We start from the raw sequence: 7819 nt of genomic DNA, 5'->3' as shown, positions 1-7819 counted from the left end.
CCCCATCCCTGGAAACATTCCAGGTCAGGTTGGACGGGGCTCTGAGCAACCTGATGTAGTTGAAGATGTCCCTGCCCACGGCAGGGGGGTTGGACTAGATGACCTTTAGAGGTCCCTTCCAACCCAAACTATTCTATGATTCCATGATTCTATGAGCCTGAAAATTTGAACTGTCATGTGATTTCTGTGATTTCCAAGTTTTGGTCTCATGCACTGTTCTTTCCCTCAATAGGGAGTGCTAAAGAGGTCATGCTCCACTACATGTCTCCTTATTTTCATTGAACTGGTAAAAAGTAATGCTATTCAGCCTCTGTTGCTTTGTCAAGAGTGGCTGGAATGGGACATTGGATTTCAAAATTTTTTGGGGAAAACAGGTAAGAGCACAGAAGTAGACAGGGATCATGCAAATAATCTTCCATGAAACCACTGAAGAAGCTACAGGGCAGTTTCATTTAAGATGCTCCATACCACTAATTTCAGCACTGTATTTTGCTGTCACCTCATGGATTTTGTTTCGATGCCTGGAAGTTATTAGAAGGCCTGATCTCTACTTCCCCAAAGATAGATTTTTTTTTTTCCCCTCAATTATTGCTAACAAAAGCATTTTTCTTGACATTTCTTTTCACAGTATGGTCATGAAAAAGTGGATATCTAATCTCACTGCCAACATCAAGGGGTATCTCAGAGGTCTCCTCAATGCAGATGGATACAGCACCACAGTTAAGAGATTGTACTGGGGGAAGAAGAAGGAAGGGGGAACCTTTGGAGTGATGGCGTTTGTCTCCCCAAGTCACCGTTACGCGTGATGGAGCCCTGCTTTCCTGGGGATGGCTGAACACCTGCCTGCCCATGGGAAGCAGCGAATGAATTCCTTGTTTTGCTTTACTTGTGTATGGCTTTTGCTTTCCCTATTAAACTGTCATTATCTCAACCCATGAGTTTCTGCACTTTTACCCTTCCGATTCTCTTCCCCATCCCACAGGAGGTGTGTGGGGGGAAAGGTTAGCGAGCAGCTGTGTGGGGCTGAGCTCCCCACTGGGTTAAACCTCAACAGAGATTTTGTGTCCTTCTGGAGCAGCAGTTGGAGGCCAGGCAGAATGTCCTCGAGTGTCTCAAATGGGGCCAGATGTCCATCCTTAGGCACTTGAATTACTCTTTAAGTAGTTGCCTGGGAAAATAAAAAACCCAAAATATTATTTTGTTAGATTTGTTGTGGGAATACTTCCCTTTTTTTTGACTTGGAGGGTTTCAGTGAAACATTTAAACTTTTTCCTAAGAAAAAAACTCACAAAAACCACATGCACAAAAATGTTACAGTATTTTGGGGAGAAAAAAAAGGTTGTATCTAGTTGGAAAATTTATAATCTAATTTTAAAGCACAGTTCTTGGATTAAGGTTGGTTTGGAAGTGGGGTGAGGATGAAAGGGCACTTAATTTAGGTTATAGACTGCCTTCCTTTGGTGGCATTCTGCTGGATTCAATGAAAAAATAACCAATTTCCACTGCCTTCAGATCTAGCTTTGGATACTGCATTAGAACGAAGTTCATACTTTGAGGTATAGTTATGAGCAAGACATAGTCCATAGAGTGTCTCCCCAAAAATCACCTTGCTGGTCTGGTTGCAAATGTAGGATTCAAAGTGTGAGTGAACACTTTCCATGGATGGGATACCTACACCCTTTCTCAAAAGCCCAGACAACAATAAAATCTGATTATTATTTTTTGTTATCAGGCTGATTGGTTCTGCTCCAAAAAAAACATTGTCTCGGATTCTTTTATCTATGACTTAATTTTGTCTGCTCTTTTTTCCTTTGTCACGGGATTGTCATTAATATTTATGCACCAGCAGATCTTACACAGATGTTTCTTGTTGTGCCTACATTTCTGTAATGGGTTCCATAATAAAGATGATTGCTTATCGGTTTTAAAATTAGTCCATGTGATTTCTGTTAGCAAGTGCATGCTAATAAACCATCTAACTATCTTCTTGCACCTTTCTGAGCTCAAAACACCTTTCCAAGTGCTTGACTTGTCTCAGTTTTGCACATACATGTAGCATTTACGTTCTAACACTTTGCAGTATTTGGCCCCTACTTTCTTGTTCTAGCTTTGCAGAGATGAGGAGATAAACTGAGGTGATAAATATATCAAAGAGGATAGAGGATTTTTGTATGGTTTTTCATTTACAGTGTGTTGATATTTATGATGCAACATTTGGTATGTTGTGATTTTCCATGAACTTTACTTAAAAAATAGAAAATTAATAAAACCTAAGCAAACTATTCCTACTTGTTATGACCTGTATTTTTTTTTTTTTTGGTTCACTGGTATATTTGAAGGGGAAAAAAAAAAAACAGGTCAGCCTGAACATCTTTTCCATTTATAAGAATTAACAACAAGCTGAAAAATCAATTATTCCTGCTCCTCCACTTCAAAAGTCTCAGTTCAGTAGTGCCCCGAGTTGCACACTCTTTTTCCTTTCCTCCCTAACCAACAGCACTTGCTCACTCCTAGCATGAAATTCAGGTGTCAGTGCCCTGTCAGAGGTAAGACCTTTGTCTCCGCACAGGCAGATGAGTGCAAAACAGCACAAAGCTGTTAACGAGGGGTGATGCCAACCCACCTGCTTGTCAGGTCTCACTGCAGAAGACAATGTACGGGGGAGAAGGTACCTTGAGTAGCATCGAGGGAATCTGCACGGGTTGCCTGCATTACCAGCGTCTTTAAAGGTCACCAGCTATGTTTGCCTTCTTTTTCTCACTAGGTCCTTGAGTCCCCTGCTGCATAAATCTCTTTTTGTTTAATTCACCATTGCAGCTAGTACACCACCGCAAACAACACTTGAGCACATACCACCAGCCCCTCAGACTCTTCAGACCGCTAAGTAGTTTCACATTTAACCAACACAAAAGAGGACAGTCTTCCTTTTGCTGCTTCGTGTTTCATGAAATGTCCTTTTAATTATGGTGATTCTACCTCGGTAGCTTTTCCACTATAATAAGCCCTTCAGTGTCAGGAGGAGAAACAATAATAACAACAAACCCTGCATTAGGAGGAAACATTTCAGTCCTTGATACAAAGCTCACTGCCATCTATTAATTAACAGAGGCCACCGGAGCTGTTTTTGTTGTTCTCAGAAGAGAATTGTACTTGCAACTGATAGTTATATTCCTTGTAATAGGAGGCTGCAGAAATAGCCTACTGATCACCTGATCATTTCAACATGGATTAAGGTGGTGATGTTTCCAAGAAAAGATCTGAGGATGTGCACCCAGGCCAGACCTGTACTCAAGGATGTAATCATGTACCTTTTTGGGATCCATATGTCCGTCTGAAAAGCAGTTCTAAGAATAAACTAGCAATGCAGAAAAGCCAGCGTTGCTTTGTGTATTTACCTGCACCTACCTTCTATTTCTATTATTTCATTTGATTTGCTGGTTAATATTTGCATCAAGAGTTGCAGATTTAGCAGCAAGTGTAAATGGGAGTGCTGTTGTTTTATTATTTCCTTGATAATATCTCAGAGAAAATTCAGGGCCTCTTAATGACAAACATCATTGCTCAAAGAGCTTTTATTTAATAGCGGGATCAACCTTCCAGTCCTGAAATATTTAAAATGAGAAAATACATTAGCTTGTTGGGGTTTTTTTTGGTTTTTTCTTTCTGTTTTTAAAGCTTAAGAGCATGAAAAACAGTGGTACAGTTCAGCGCAAAGACATTAATAGCCGATTCTTTTCTCTGACAGTGGCTGTAGCAGAAAGCTCAGTAAAGGTATAAGAGCACAACAACTATGCAGTGATTCTTCCAGGAATACTTGGCTGACTTCCAGCAATCTGCAGCACAGCAACTTCTGAAAAATGTTCTGGGCCAAATTGGTCAATGGATTAATTATTTGTTACACGAGTCAATCACTTTAAACACAATGTATTAGGCTCAGCTGGTCACAACTGAATGTCTGTTGACCCATTTGGCCCTATAAATTGACAATTGAGTGCTATTAAAAGTAGATATTCGTTAAGGATGGTGTGTGATTTCTGTTTTTTTCATCTGTTTGCATCTTCATCACCTCCTCTGGTATTTTAGCTGGCCTGTGTGTAAATCTTGACTCTGCTTACAGATTAGAGCAACATTAGAGAATTTTTTCACCAACTCTATTGTAAGGATTTTGTGATGGACTTGTTTTCTAGTTTCATTTTTCACAATTATTTTCCTTGGGAGAGAAAGAAAAAGTAGGGAAGACTTTCACGGTCTCTTCAGGTGAGTATTGCATATTACAGACACACACAAAAAAAGCCCAAATATTGAAATAATCACTGTAATTTCTGCATCAGGAAATTAAGACAAGAAGCTAAGTCGATGTGATCAGAGAATGTAAAGGTGCCATGTGCCTGAAGCCTCAAGTCAGAGTTATTTTGTCAGTATGCAAGAATTATTCACCAGTTTTCCAAATAATTAATCTGGGAGAATTAAAACCCGTTTATAAAAAATTAAGTAACAGGAAAAGGGGTTCAGTGAATATGTATAAACTACGAACTCTTCACCATGTTCAGCACAGAAAACTAGCTATTATAAGTATAAAAGGAATTATCCCTGTTTAAGAGGAACTTTATGGGTTTATGTTCTCTGGCCTGACTACCGTAAGTCCAGAGGTTTTTTACTAGTTTTGAAATATTGTTGGAGAAAGCAGAGGAAGGCAATCACACTTGTCTTTTAAAAGAAAGGAAATTTTGGACAAATAAGCGAGTTCATACAATAGGATCTTTGAAACGGTAAAACCCCACAATTCCAAACTGTAAGCTTGTTCCCTCTCTGTCCTTCGTGGCACACTTACGCTGCTTCTTATTCCTGCTCTCCTGGGTGTAAATCAATTGTAATGCCGAGTTAGTTTTTATGTAGTTTCTATTAATGAGTTCCTGGGTATAGAGCAATCCTAACGCTGACTTGGTTTTCATACAGCTATTTTTCATGGGTATTTACAATAAGAATTCTCTCACATTATTCAACTAATGCTGTAGGAAACAGCTTAATTCTCTGTATATAATTGTGCAATACACTCCCTATTGCACAGTTGTCTCAAAAAAACCCCAAACCACCTTATGGTTGGATTACATGAATTTTTTTAATGGAAAGAAAATGGTTTTGATGCCTTTTCTCACACAGTTTTATTTTTTGTTATTTGTAATGGCCCCTAGAAAAATAAGAGTAACAATGGGCAAGCCCTACATAAAAACATAACTAGAAAACAGCATCTTCTCCACATACTTATAGTAAAACAATGTAGTCAGCTTTTGATCATCTAGAATTACTAAATCAAGCAACAGTTGATTTGTTAGACAGGATTCAAATAACGTCACTTGAGTTGCAGAATTAGCTCATGTGGCATTCTGCTTCCGTTACTACTATTTTCTTAAAATATGGATGTTCAGGTAGCACTCAGAATTGCATCCACTTACCCTTAATACGTCATATTGTTGAGTTACTACAGAAAATGTTTAATGACAAAAAATGTAGCAGATACAGCAATAAAACATACAATCTGTTCTTCTGAAATGTTAAGTTTGCTCAAAACAGAATCTCACTTAAGCAATGACTACAGCCTTAATTTTGACCCCAGGTGGTCTTTTGACCTACTGATTTGCCAAAAGTTTAAACAATATTCTTACTTTGAGTCAAATCAAGATTTCTTGAGTTGCAAATGCCACAACAGTGACAAATGTAATTTTTTAGTTTTCCTGCAGATTAGTTAAACTGTTACAGATCAGTTAAACACTTGCAAGTTCACAAATTTTGCAGGATGAAACCTCTTCTTTGTTTCATTGGTCTATTCCTGGGGGAGGTTCATGGATTTTTCTTCCTGCACGTAGGAATCAGAGGCAGGGTGATAATTATCTGGTGCCACCACACTTGTGTTAACATGAAACAAAAGCCTAGCTCTAAAAAAAATAGGTTTCCATATTATTTTTGTAATGGATTTTTCATGAAGAGATATTCTGCCACTAACAAAGGGGCCTGTTCATTGATAATTAGTTTGGATTTTGATTTTAGCTAGATATGTTTTTTGAAATACAGTTTTCATCAAATCTAAAAGCAGTCATTTGAAAACCCATTGAGAGCCATAAGATTTTTTTTTATGTATTTAATCTCTTCTCGGGGGCGGGGGGGGGAACTCATACTAGAAAAGGAAAGAGAAAGAAAGGTAGGGAGGGAAGTGAGAATAAAGAAGAGAATAAAAGAGAAAAAGGTCTCCCTGTAGTAGTTTTCATAACCAAAGTTGATGGTCGTTTTTAATATATTTTATATTTGATTCTTTCTCATTATTAGCCTGTCAGACACTATTTGTGAACCAGGAAACACTTCAGCTCCTAAGAGCCTGAAGGGATTGCTGTATCTGAGATGTGTGGTAGCTTAGATTGTGCAGTTACTTACGCGTGTTCCTGAGGGTAGCATTTAGGGAACACACTTTGCAGCATCCACTTTGTCGAACTTTAGGTACGTTACGTGAGGGGAGGGTCCCCCTAGGAACCCTGTAATCAGTAGAAAAGGAGAGAGATGCCCTTCCACAAAGTAGTTCAGAGCAGAAGCCTAACTTTGGCATTCCTGGGGACTAAGTCGTTTTAGAGGAAACGAATATAAGTCTTTCATCCCAGATTAATGTAAATGGAGGTATTCCGCAGTTCTCCTTCCATAGGCCAAATACGTATGTTGAAGGGAGTAGGGTGGTGTTGGTATGTTTTACATAGATACCAAAACAATTTTCTGTTTAATCCTAGAGATTGATGACCCTCCTGTTTTCCTGAGGTAGTTACTTTTTAGGGCAAATACTAGTGCTCTGATGGCTACAACTTTAGCTGGATGACCTACAAGACAGTTTCATCCCTGTAAGACTTGATTCTGTCCCATTTGAGGGTTGCGACTCAGAAATCTTTAGCTACAGTATTTTGCACTCCCAGAAATTGAGTCAACTAATTTCCCCCTACGCATAGCTTGCAGTGCTTGGCCTTGAGCACACCAAGTTTCCCTCACAGGAAAGCTTGTGGTTCCTGTTATGATTTAATTTTTCTTGAGTTTTCCTTTTCCAGAATGCCAGCACTCAGAATAATGAGCCCCCATGGGGTAGACCACATAAAGGATTTATGTGTTGGATTCTTTTAATCAATATAGCCAATGGCACACAGGATCCAATGGCACACAGGATCCAATCGGTCTAATGTTAAAATAAAAATATAGGAAAAAAAAATTGAAAAAAGACACATCAGCATGTCTGCTTGTCTTCTTTCATTACAAATAAAGCTATGACATGACTATCTCAGCTGTACATATCTACAACATAAAAACTTAAAGAAGGTGAGAAGAACTTCATACTTTTTAAGATCACGGATGAATTCATCATCTGGGAATGGTGGCTGAATATATATCAGAGTTGGGTCTGTGTATTTACTGCTCTTTAGATATTTTGCATTATTTTTCTAACAACCAGTCATTAAAAAAAATCAATGTGTTTACATACCATGATCTTGTTCTGTGTGTAATTCTTAGCTAATCAAAAGGCAATCAATTCTTAGCTCATCATCCTCCTAGAGGGTTCTTCTTTACACTGTCCTCTGACTATTAAGAAATTGGCCAGCTCATCAAACTCATACATAAGGTTTGCATCACACCCATGTATCGCCTTCTTTACACTGTTCCTCCCATAAGTGATGCTTCTTCTAGACATTAAAATCTTCTGTGAATATATTTGCACCCTTATCATCTCCTGAAAACACACGGCTGTGTTTGTCTCAGTTAATTGGCTGGGTAGTAACAGCACACACATTTGCTG

Source organism: Aptenodytes forsteri, unplaced genomic scaffold, assembly GCF_000699145.1.
Source record: "Aptenodytes forsteri isolate BGI_AS27 unplaced genomic scaffold, ASM69914v1 Scaffold80, whole genome shotgun sequence".
In the NCBI taxonomy this organism is placed as follows: Eukaryota; Metazoa; Chordata; class Aves; order Sphenisciformes; family Spheniscidae; genus Aptenodytes; species Aptenodytes forsteri.
The sequence above is the reverse complement of the archived record's forward strand: the minus strand, read 5'-3'. Positions refer to the sequence as shown.